The sequence below is a fragment of the Sapajus apella genome, unplaced genomic scaffold, assembly GCF_009761245.1.
Source record: "Sapajus apella isolate SASKATOON/1434 unplaced genomic scaffold, GSC_monkey_1.0 scaffold137, whole genome shotgun sequence".
Classification (NCBI taxonomy): domain Eukaryota; kingdom Metazoa; phylum Chordata; class Mammalia; order Primates; family Cebidae; genus Sapajus; species Sapajus apella.
This window is the reverse complement of record NW_022437077.1, coordinates 2658250-2667913: the sequence shown is the minus strand read 5'-3', so window position 1 is coordinate 2667913 and position 9664 is coordinate 2658250. Positions and strand designations below refer to the sequence as shown.

Below are 9664 nucleotides of genomic sequence, written 5' to 3'. Positions count from 1 at the left end.
AAACCAACAAACAAAAGCCCAGTCTAGCAAGCCACCGCCTGAGACCCCGTCTCCTCCTTACAGGGTCCCCATCTGAGGTTACAGAGAGATAAACTGAGGCACAAGCGCCATCCGAGGCCCAAGACTTCCCCCTGGTCTCACTGTCCCCCTTTCCCTATCTTCTCCAGCCCAAGTTCCAACCCTACCTCACTGCTCTGCCCTGCGACTCCCACTTCTTCCCTCCTTTGCCCACTCCGCGGCTGCGGAAGGGGACGCGAACCGTCCTGGTCCCATCCGAGCCGCCGTAGCGCGAGCGCCGCGGGATTTCGGCAGCTCGGGTCGCCAAGGCAACGGGCTTCGCTGCGGTTTGCGGGCGCCAGGCTGCCCCGGGGAGGCGCTGCGGGCCGGCGGCCCCGGCTAGGTGAGGCGGCGAGACCGCAGGTGAGCAGGAGCTGGAGGGCGGGTCGCGACCCCAACGCCCTGGGCCTGGCGTCGACTCGTCGCAGGGGTCGAGGGGCTGGGTCGCGGGAGACCCGAGAAGGGAGGCTGCGGCCCGACCTCAGTCCCTCAGCCGGTCGGGGGTCGGCGCCCCCCACGTCCTTTAACCCCGTCCAGTGTTCAGGTAGAGTCCGCTTTCAGCTGTTTATTATATATGTAGCCATTGGTCGACCTCATGCCAAAGTTTCTTAAAAAAAAAAAAAAATTCCTTTTTATTTGGGGGTTGGGGAATAACTCAAGACTGTGCAGAAACCTGTATGTGTGTGCGACTGTTCTGGGGCCAGAGGGGATTGACTTCTTTGTGCGTCAGTTTTATTGTCTGCAAAATGGGCATGGTAGCACCTGTCTTATGACGTTATTACAAGGTAAATATATATTTCAAATTCGCGGAGGTAAGTCCTCAATACGTGGGAGCTTTTTTTATTACTACTACTACAAGGAGGACCATCACTGAGCATTTATTGTGAGCCAGGGCCAGGGCTGATTGCCGGGGTAAAAAAGTGAACGAGAGACATCTTGGCCTGAGGGTACTCTACAATCTTCCGGAGGAGACAGACGCGTACACAAGAATTCACAGTGATTCCAGTTATGATTTCGGATATACAGAGGGCTGTGAATGCACGGAGAAAACTGGATTTCTGGTGGTGAGGTTAGCGTGGATGGTCAGAGAGAGACGCCAAAAGAAGGTTACTTCCAAAATGAGACATGAAGGCTCATTTTGTGTTGTCCAGATGAGGCTGGTGGAGTGCACCTTGCTGTAGGCAGAGAAAGCAGAGTGTGCAAAGCCCTGGGGAGAGAGTGCAGACTTTTTGGGAGTCTCCGAGGATTTCAGGCTAGCTGGAGAGCAGATTATGTGAGCTGGGTGAAGTCTGGCTAGATGGCGTTTGAGAGGCAAGCAGGTGCTCCTCCTGAAAGGCTGTCTTTGTAAGTGTGGAGGAGTTTGGGCTTTGTCTTGGGGGCACGAGGAAACCATCAGAGGATTTTAAGCAGATGGTGTGTGTTTTTGATTAGAGGTGTGGTTTCAGAAAGGTCAGTTTTTTGTTCTCTGTTATCATTCCTCCCATCTGTTTTTCACTTTGCAGGCATTCCTATGTGGTGATTCATATATGTGTATGTGTGACTGTGTGTGTATGTATTTATTTTTGAGTTGAGGTCTCGGTATGTTGCTCAGGCCGGTCTCAGATTCCTGGGCTCAAGTGGTCCTCCTGTCTCAGCCTCCCAAGTAGTTGGGACTGCAGGTGCACACCACTGCGCTTGGCTAATTCAAAAAATATTTAATGAGCATCTTCTATGTACAAGGCACTGTGTAAGTAATAAGGAAGCAGGTCCCTGGCCTCAAAGATCACAGATTGGTGAAGAAAATATGTATCAAACAAGGGATTATAATTGTGATGATAATTGTGAAAGGGGTTGCATGTTAATGTCAATCTGTCGTAGTTTAGAGATTCAGGTAGGGTTTTGATAAAATGGAGGGAATAGTCTGAGTTAGCTGTGGTGGGGATATTCCAAACATATTCAAAAGTACATTTGTGGAGCCAAAAGCCGTCCACTACGATGGCAACTTAAAAGATGAATATTGAAAGAGATCCATCCAGAGAGGTTAAAAAAAAAAAAAAAAAAGAAAGGCTGAGTTTATTCAGGGCTACTGCATTGCATACTCTTGGAAGAAAGAGCCATTCCCTTAGGCTACACTAAAAGAAATGGCTAGAGAATCAGGAACGGGAGAAAAACCAGCAAAGTATAGTAATGAACGCCAAAGGAAGGGATTGGCCTTTCTAGATGTTGCTGAGATGTCAAGTAATATAAGTTAAAAATTAAATTGTGTCCTTTTGGGTAAATAAATATGGAGGTCAGTTGGAACCTCATTGAGCAGATTTGGTGAAATGGTTGGGCGGAATCTATAATATCAGCAGCTTTCAGCGGTTCAATATAATATATCAGTGGGATGGGATAAGAGTGGGATGTGAGAAAGACAAAGTGTAGGCAGCTCAAAGAAGTTTGGCTGCGAAGGGAGGTGGAGAGAAGGCTGGGAGCGATTGGGAAATAAGGTGAAGGTTTTTTGAGCATGAGAGAGATTAAATGCTGTTGGCAAGGAGCCAGTTGAGAGGGAAAGGCTGAGAAGATACAGGATATGAAGGGGAGAATTGATAGTATGACTTTCCTGAGAAGGTGGGAGTGGAGGAGCTCCACAGCACAGATCCTTCAGTAGGAGTCTTATGCCTGTTACTTCTTGGAGATGTAGGAAGCCAGGTAATTCCTGAAAGGAGTGCACCAGTGTAATACAGCAAAAATAAATAAAAGGTGTAAGTGTGGAAGGAAAGTCACAATTTTCATTATCAGTAGATAGCAGGCATTTATTGAACTAGTATTGTGTTAAGTATTTTTCAGGCACCATTCTTTTTCTTTTTTTCTTTTCTTTTTTTTTGATACAGGGTATCACTCTATAGCCCATGCTGGAGTGCAGAGGTGCAGTCTTGGCTCACTGCAGCTTTTGCCTCCTGTGCTCAAGCGATCCCCCTGCCTCAGCCCCTCCTCAAGTAGCTGGGAATACAGGTGTGAGCCACCACGCCCAGCTAATTTTTGTATTTTTAGTAGAGACGGGGTTTTGCCGTGTTGGCCAGGGTGGTCTCGAACTCCCAGCCTCAAGTGACCCACCTGTGTCGGCCTCGCAAAGTGCTAGGATTACAGGAATGAGCCACTGTGCCCTGCTTATGTTCAGTTTTATCTCAATAACAGTCTCCTGTACATATATTTTATTTATTTATTTATTTAGAGACGAAGTCTCACTCTGTCCCTCAGGCTGAAATGCCACTGTGCCTGACCCCATGCACCATTCTTTTTTTGAGACGAAGTCTCACTGTGTCGCCCAGGCTGGAGTGCAGTGGCACAATCTTGGCATCACTTCAACCTCTGCCTCCCAGGTTCAAGCGATTCTTCTGCCTCAGCAGGAGAATGAGCAGCAGTTATAGACAAAAAGTAATAGCTTTATGCAAACAACAATAGAAAAAATAGGAGCACTGACAATAGCAACATGAAAAATAAATGCTTAGTAATAAACTTAAAAATACATGTACCCTGCCCAGCCATACAGAGTAAGAGTTGACTGGGCATGGGGGTGGGAAGACAGAATGAGTAAGATAAAGTAGTTTTCCCATGGGAGTATCAGAGTACTGTTACTAGAGAAGGGATAGGTTAAAAAAACAGGTGTCTATCATAAGTCATCATGAGATAATGAGTATCATGTTTTTACAAAATTGAAAAATTAGCCCAGTGCAGTGGCTCGCACCTGTAATCCCAGCACCTTGGGAGGCCAAGGTGGGCGGATCGTCTGAGGTCAGGAGACTAGCCTGGTCAACATGGTGAAACCCCGTCTCTGCTAAAAATACAAAAAGTAGCCAGGTGTAGTGGTGCACGCCTGTAGTCCTAGCTACTCAGAAAGCTGAGGCAGGAGAATCTCTTCAACCTGCGAGGCAGAGATTGCAGTGAGCCAAGATTGCACCTTTGCATTCCAGCCTGGGCAACAAGAGTGAAACTCCGTCTCAAGAAAAGGAAAAGACAATTAGGTGGGAGCTATATGTATTAGAAGGATGTTTACATTACATCATATGGTTAGGTGTAAAAAGCAGATTATAGTACAGTATGTTCCAGTTTTTAAAAAATATATGCATATTTATAATAAAAATGGAAATACTAAAAACATCTTTTAAAAAATGTTAAATCTTTAATTGTGAGAAAATTTACCATCTTAACTTTTTTTTTTTGAGACGGAGTTTCACTCTTGTTACCCAGGCTGGAGTGCAATGGCGCGATCTCGGCTCACCGCAACCTCCACCTCCTGGGTTCAGGCAATTCTCCTGCCCCAGCCTCCTGAGTAGCTGGGATTACAGGCACGCGCCACCATGCCCAGCTAATTTTTTTGTATTTTTAGTAGAGACGGGGTTTCACCATGTTGACCAGGATGGTCTCGATCTCTTGACTTTGTGATCCACCCGCCTCGGCCTCCCACAGTGCTGGGATTACAGGCTTGAGCCACTGCGCCCGGCCTTAACTATTTTTAAGTATACAGTTTTGTAGTATTTATTCATGCTGTGCAACAAATCTGCACAACTTTTTCATCTTGTAAAAGTGCAAAAGTCAAACTATACCTTTAATAGGTTTAGCTCCCTATTTCCCCCTCCCACCAGTGCTTGGCGGTGCCCATTCTACTTTTGTTTTCTATGTGTTTGGTTACTCTAGATGCCTCGTGTTAGTGGAATCTTTTTTTTTTTTTTTTGAGATGGAGTTTCACTCATGTTACCCAGGCTGGAGTGCAATGGCGCGATCTCGGCTCACCGCAACCTCCGCCTCCTGGGTTCAGGCAATTCTCCTGCCTCAGCCTCCTGCGTAGCTGGGATTACAGGCACGCGCCACCATGCCCAGCTAATTTTTTGTACTTTTAGTAGAGACGGGGTTTCACCATGTTGACCAGGATGGTCTCGATCTATTGACCTCGTGATCCACCCACCTCGGCCTCCCAGTGTTAGTGGAATATTACGTTATTTGTCTTTTTGTGATGGGCTTATTTCACTAGCATAGTGTCCTCAAGGTTCATCCTTATTGTGTAGCATGTGTCAGAATTTCATTCTTTTTATAAGGCTGAATATATTCTATTGTATGTTTATACCACACTTTGTTTATCCATTCATTGATGGTCACTTTGAGTTGATTCCATCTTTTGGCTATTGTGAATAATACTGCAATGAAACCTAGGTGTACTAGAAAGGTAAGCTGTTTATGAGATCATGCGAAAACTTTTATTCTCTTCCTCATTTTCCTTAATTTTCCTTTTTTATGAGCATGAATTGCTTTCATAATCAGAAAAAAAATCAGGAAGTATCTTGTTTAGGGTTCTGGGGAAATAAGGGTAAAAAACAGCAGTGGCAGCAAGAAGGAAAGGAGAGGACAGATATGACAGACATTTCAGAAGGGGAATCAACAGGACTTGACTACTGAGACGTAAGGGAGAGAGGAGTGGAAGATGAAGGCTTCTTGGCCTGTGGTTGGAAGGGCTATCAGTCCTGGTGGGGCTTTGACTAGGGGAAGAGGGAGGAAATAAGGCTGGAGAGCCACCCAAGCCTTTGTTTAGCAGTTTGGACTTCTAGGAGGTACAGAGAAACCATTGAAAGGAAGTTAAATGACTTGATCTGATTTGCACATAGAGAGATTACACTGATAGTGCCAAATATCCCTTTGTGTTGCTTGTACTGGAACTTCTATTAATTTCCTTTTATTTGAGATGAACCTTTAGTACTGAATTACACATATTATTCTCCTAAAAGCACCTGGAATATTTTAAACAAAGTTTTATTTAGAATACATTGATGCCTAATTGTGTCCGGCTTTTTTGTTTTGTTTCGTTTTTGTTTTTGTTGCAATGGCATGATCTCGGTTCACTGCAACCTCCACATCCTGGGTTCAAGCGATTCTCCTGCCTCAGCCCCTCGAGCAGCTGGGATTACAGGCACCCGCCATTATGCACAGCTAATTTTTGTGTTTTTGTAGAGATGGGGTTTCACCACGTTGGCCAGGCTAGTCTTGAACTCAACCTCAAGTGATCTGCTCTCTTCGGGCTCCCAAAGTGCTGGTATTACAGGAATGAGCCTGGTATTACAGTGCCCTGCCTGTGTTCAGTTTTATCTCAATAACACGGTCTCCAGTAAATATACAACGTTATTTATTTATTTAGAGACGGAGTCTCACTCTTTCACTCAGGCTGGAATGCAATGGCTCCAATCTCAGTTCACTGCAGCCTCCACCTTCAGGGTTCAAGCAATTCTCCTGCCTCAGCTTCCCAAGTAGCGCCACCATGCTGGCTATTTAATTTTAATTTTAATTTTTTTTTTTTTTTTTTGCATTTTTAGTAGAGGCGGGGTTTTACCGTGTTGGTCAGGCTAGTCTCGACCTCCTGACCTCAGGTGATCCACCCATCTTGGCCTACCAAAAGTGCTCGGATTATAGGCATGAGCCACTGCACCCAACATTCTGTAAATATACTTTCTAACTTTAGTAGGAGAAATATGAATAATTGGGAAAGTAAACAAGAAACAAAAAGAATTCAAAGTAGAGAATGTCATTTAACAGAATGTTTAGAATTCTGTCAAAATTTTAAAACTTAAAATTTTTCACATTTTATTGAAAATTCTGACAATCTCCTTTTGAGAGAAAATATAAAGTACACAGTGTCATATTAAGGAACTCTTACAAAATGAAAATTTTTAGGGTCCAGATGGATTCAGCCCATCGCTTAGCTCTACTCCCACAAACCTGTAGCCTCTCTCTACTTCAGAGCGTTACAGACAGAGGGAGCTAACTGTTGTGCTAACATTTGTAAATAGCTCTGCAGTTTACAAGAGCTGGATTTCCAAAAGATGCAAATCCATGGTCTCATTTTAGTTCTCCTTACAATTCTGTAGGGTAGGGATTATCATTCCCATTTTCAAATAAGAAAATTGAAGATCAGAGGATGCGACAGACCCCTCTCAGATTCTATATCTAATAAGTCCTGGAGTTCGAATCCAGGTTTTATTTTCTTCTTATGTTTTAGCCTTTTGTTATGGAAAATTTTAGACATATAAAAAAGAACAAAGGATAATAAAAGACGCCTAATATGCTCAGCTTTAACAGTTACCAACATATGGTCACTTTTATTTCGTCTATACTGCCCGCTTCCACCCCACCTTAAATGATCATAAAGCAAATCTTAGGCATCATATTTCATCCATGAATACTGTACTTCAATATGCACTTCTAAGAGAAGAGGATTTTTTCTTCCTCCTTTCCCCCCATGTAGTCACAATATCATTATTATACCTAGGAAAATAAATAGTAGTAATTCCTAAGTATTTTTAGTAGAGCCAACATGCCTTTAGTATGTTTATTTCTTTTATGTCTTTTATCCACTGTACCTTATAGGTGATGCTGTGCATAGCCTATTGCATTATGTCGGGAGACATGAGAGTGATGTCTGGTTAGCTCTTTGTGTGATAGTAAGATTGATCATGGGGTTCAGGTGTTGATAGCATGATCCAGCTGTTTAAAGTCTCCCATCAGTCTTTCACGGAATGGCTTTAGCACCTGCTAATAATCACTGTCTAAATCCATTATTTTATTATATTAGGGGTTGCAAAATGAATTCACATTTTCTGATGCCAAGTCATGTGCTCTGTTTAATCCCACTATCTCCTAATTAAAGGAAGCCTTTACACACTGTCATCTATGCTCCACTCTGCTGGGGGGAAAAAATTCCTCAATTAGTAGCTCAGCTTAATACAGTAATAAAAAAGAACCAGAGGCCTGGTGCCGTGGCTCACACCTGTAATCCCAGCACTTTGGGAGGCCAAGGTAGGTGGATCACGAGGTCAGGAGATTGAGACCATCCTGAGCAACGTGGTGAAACTCTGTCTCTACTAAAAATACAAAAATTAGCTGGGTGTGGTGGCGTGCGCCTGTAGTTTCAGCTACTCAGGAGGCTGAGACTTGAGAATTGCTTGAACCCAGAAGATGGAGGTTGCAGTGAGCCAAGATTGTGACATTGCACAAAAAAAAAAAAAAAAAAAAAAGAACCAGAACCTATATGCTCTGTCCAACATCAGCCTCTCCCAACATTGCTTTTCTGGGTTGGCTTATGTATTTGCAAGACCACACAGTGGAAGCGCTGCCTGTTTCAAACTGCTATTCCTCAACTACATTAGTAGCCTGCTAATGAACCTCAACCTACATTAGTAGCCGGCTAATGTACATTGAGGAATATTTGGGTTAAAGGTTACAGCATGCTTTTTTTTTTTTTTTTTTTTTAAAGACGAAATCTCGCTCTGTCACCCAGGCTTGAGTGCAATGGCGCAATCTCAGCTCACTGCAACTACCACATTCAGGTTTCAAGCGAGTCTCCTGCCTCAGCCTCCCAAGTAGCTGGGATTACAGGCATGTGCCACCATGCCTGGATAATTCTGTATTTTTAGTAGAGACAGGATTTCACCATGTTGGCCAGGCTGGTCTCAAAGTCTTGACCTCAAGTGATCCTCCAACTTTGGCCTCCCAAATTGCTGGCATTATATGTGTGAGCCACCATGCCTGGCCTAGCATTTTTTTTAAATAGAAGAATTAAAAAAAAAATCACAGTTCATCTCAGATACATCATATAGAGTAAGAATAAGTTTTGTCTTGTAAAAGTTTTGTTTCAGCTCCATTTATGTATTTCTGAGCCATGATGTAAAATATATTTTTTATTGGGGTCCTAGTCAAGCCATATAATTTTTCCAGTATTTATTTTTTTTCAGATGGAGTTTCACTCTTGTTGCCCAGGCTGGAGTGCAGTGGTGTAATCTCAGCTCACTGCAACCTCTGCCTCCTTGGTTCAAGTGATTCTCCTGCCTCAACCTCGTGAGTAGCTGGGATTACAGCATATGCCACCATGCCCAGCTAATTTTTGCCTTTTTTTTTTTTTTTTAAGTAGAGATGGGGTTTCACCATGTTGGCTAGGCTGGTCTCAAACTCCTGACCTCAGATGATCCGCCTGCCTTGGCCTCCTAAAGTGAAGGGATTACAGGCATGAGCCAACTGCACCAGCCTAATTTTTCCAGTATTTAAACAACCACCCTGTGCTATAGCAAGTTTCTCAGTCAAAGATTCATTTATGTTCAAGCCTGCTACTTATAATACAGTATATTGATCCATTTATAAAATAATACAGTGTATGGATTAATTTTAGAATTTCCTTCAAAGGCTTTCTTGGGTGACTACCAAGTAAGCAAAATTAATTACATTATCCCTAATGACCAAATTAATCCCCTGGTATTCAAATTGAACTGGATACATGAGGAATGTGAAAAACCTTCCAGAGATTTTCACATGTACTGACATTTTTGTTTTTTTTGTTTTTGTTTTTGTTTGAGATGGAGTCTGTTGCCCAGGTTGGAGTGCAATGGTATAATGTTGGCTCACTGCAACCTCTGCCGCCTCCTGGGTTAAAGCAATTCTCCTGCCCCAGCCTCCCAAGTAGCTGGGATTACAGGTGCCCAACACCATGCCTGGCTAATTTGTGTATTTTTAGTAGAGACAGGGTTTCACCATGTTGGCCAGGCTGCTTTCAAACTGCTGACCTTGTGATCTGCCTGCCTTGGCCTCCCAAAGTGTTGGGATTACAGGCCTG

At 43.5% G+C, this 9664-nt stretch overlaps 1 protein-coding gene across 5 annotated transcripts in view; it reads left to right on the top strand.

Moving 5' to 3' along the window:
- Positions 1-260: 260 nt before the first annotated feature.
- The window catches only part of PKIG (cAMP-dependent protein kinase inhibitor gamma), a 98028-nt gene continuing 88624 nt past the window's right edge, over positions 261-9664 (top strand). Inside the window, exon 1 of one of the 5 annotated variants that reach the window (XM_032263742.1) lies at positions 261-420. The gene's annotated coding sequence lies outside the window, so the exon portion shown is untranslated. Of the gene's footprint in view, positions 421-477; positions 602-820; positions 843-1102; positions 1122-1484; positions 1507-9664 lie in introns of those variants that run through there. The other 4 variants (XM_032263746.1, XM_032263747.1, XM_032263748.1 and 1 more) reach the window with 4 other exon arrangements.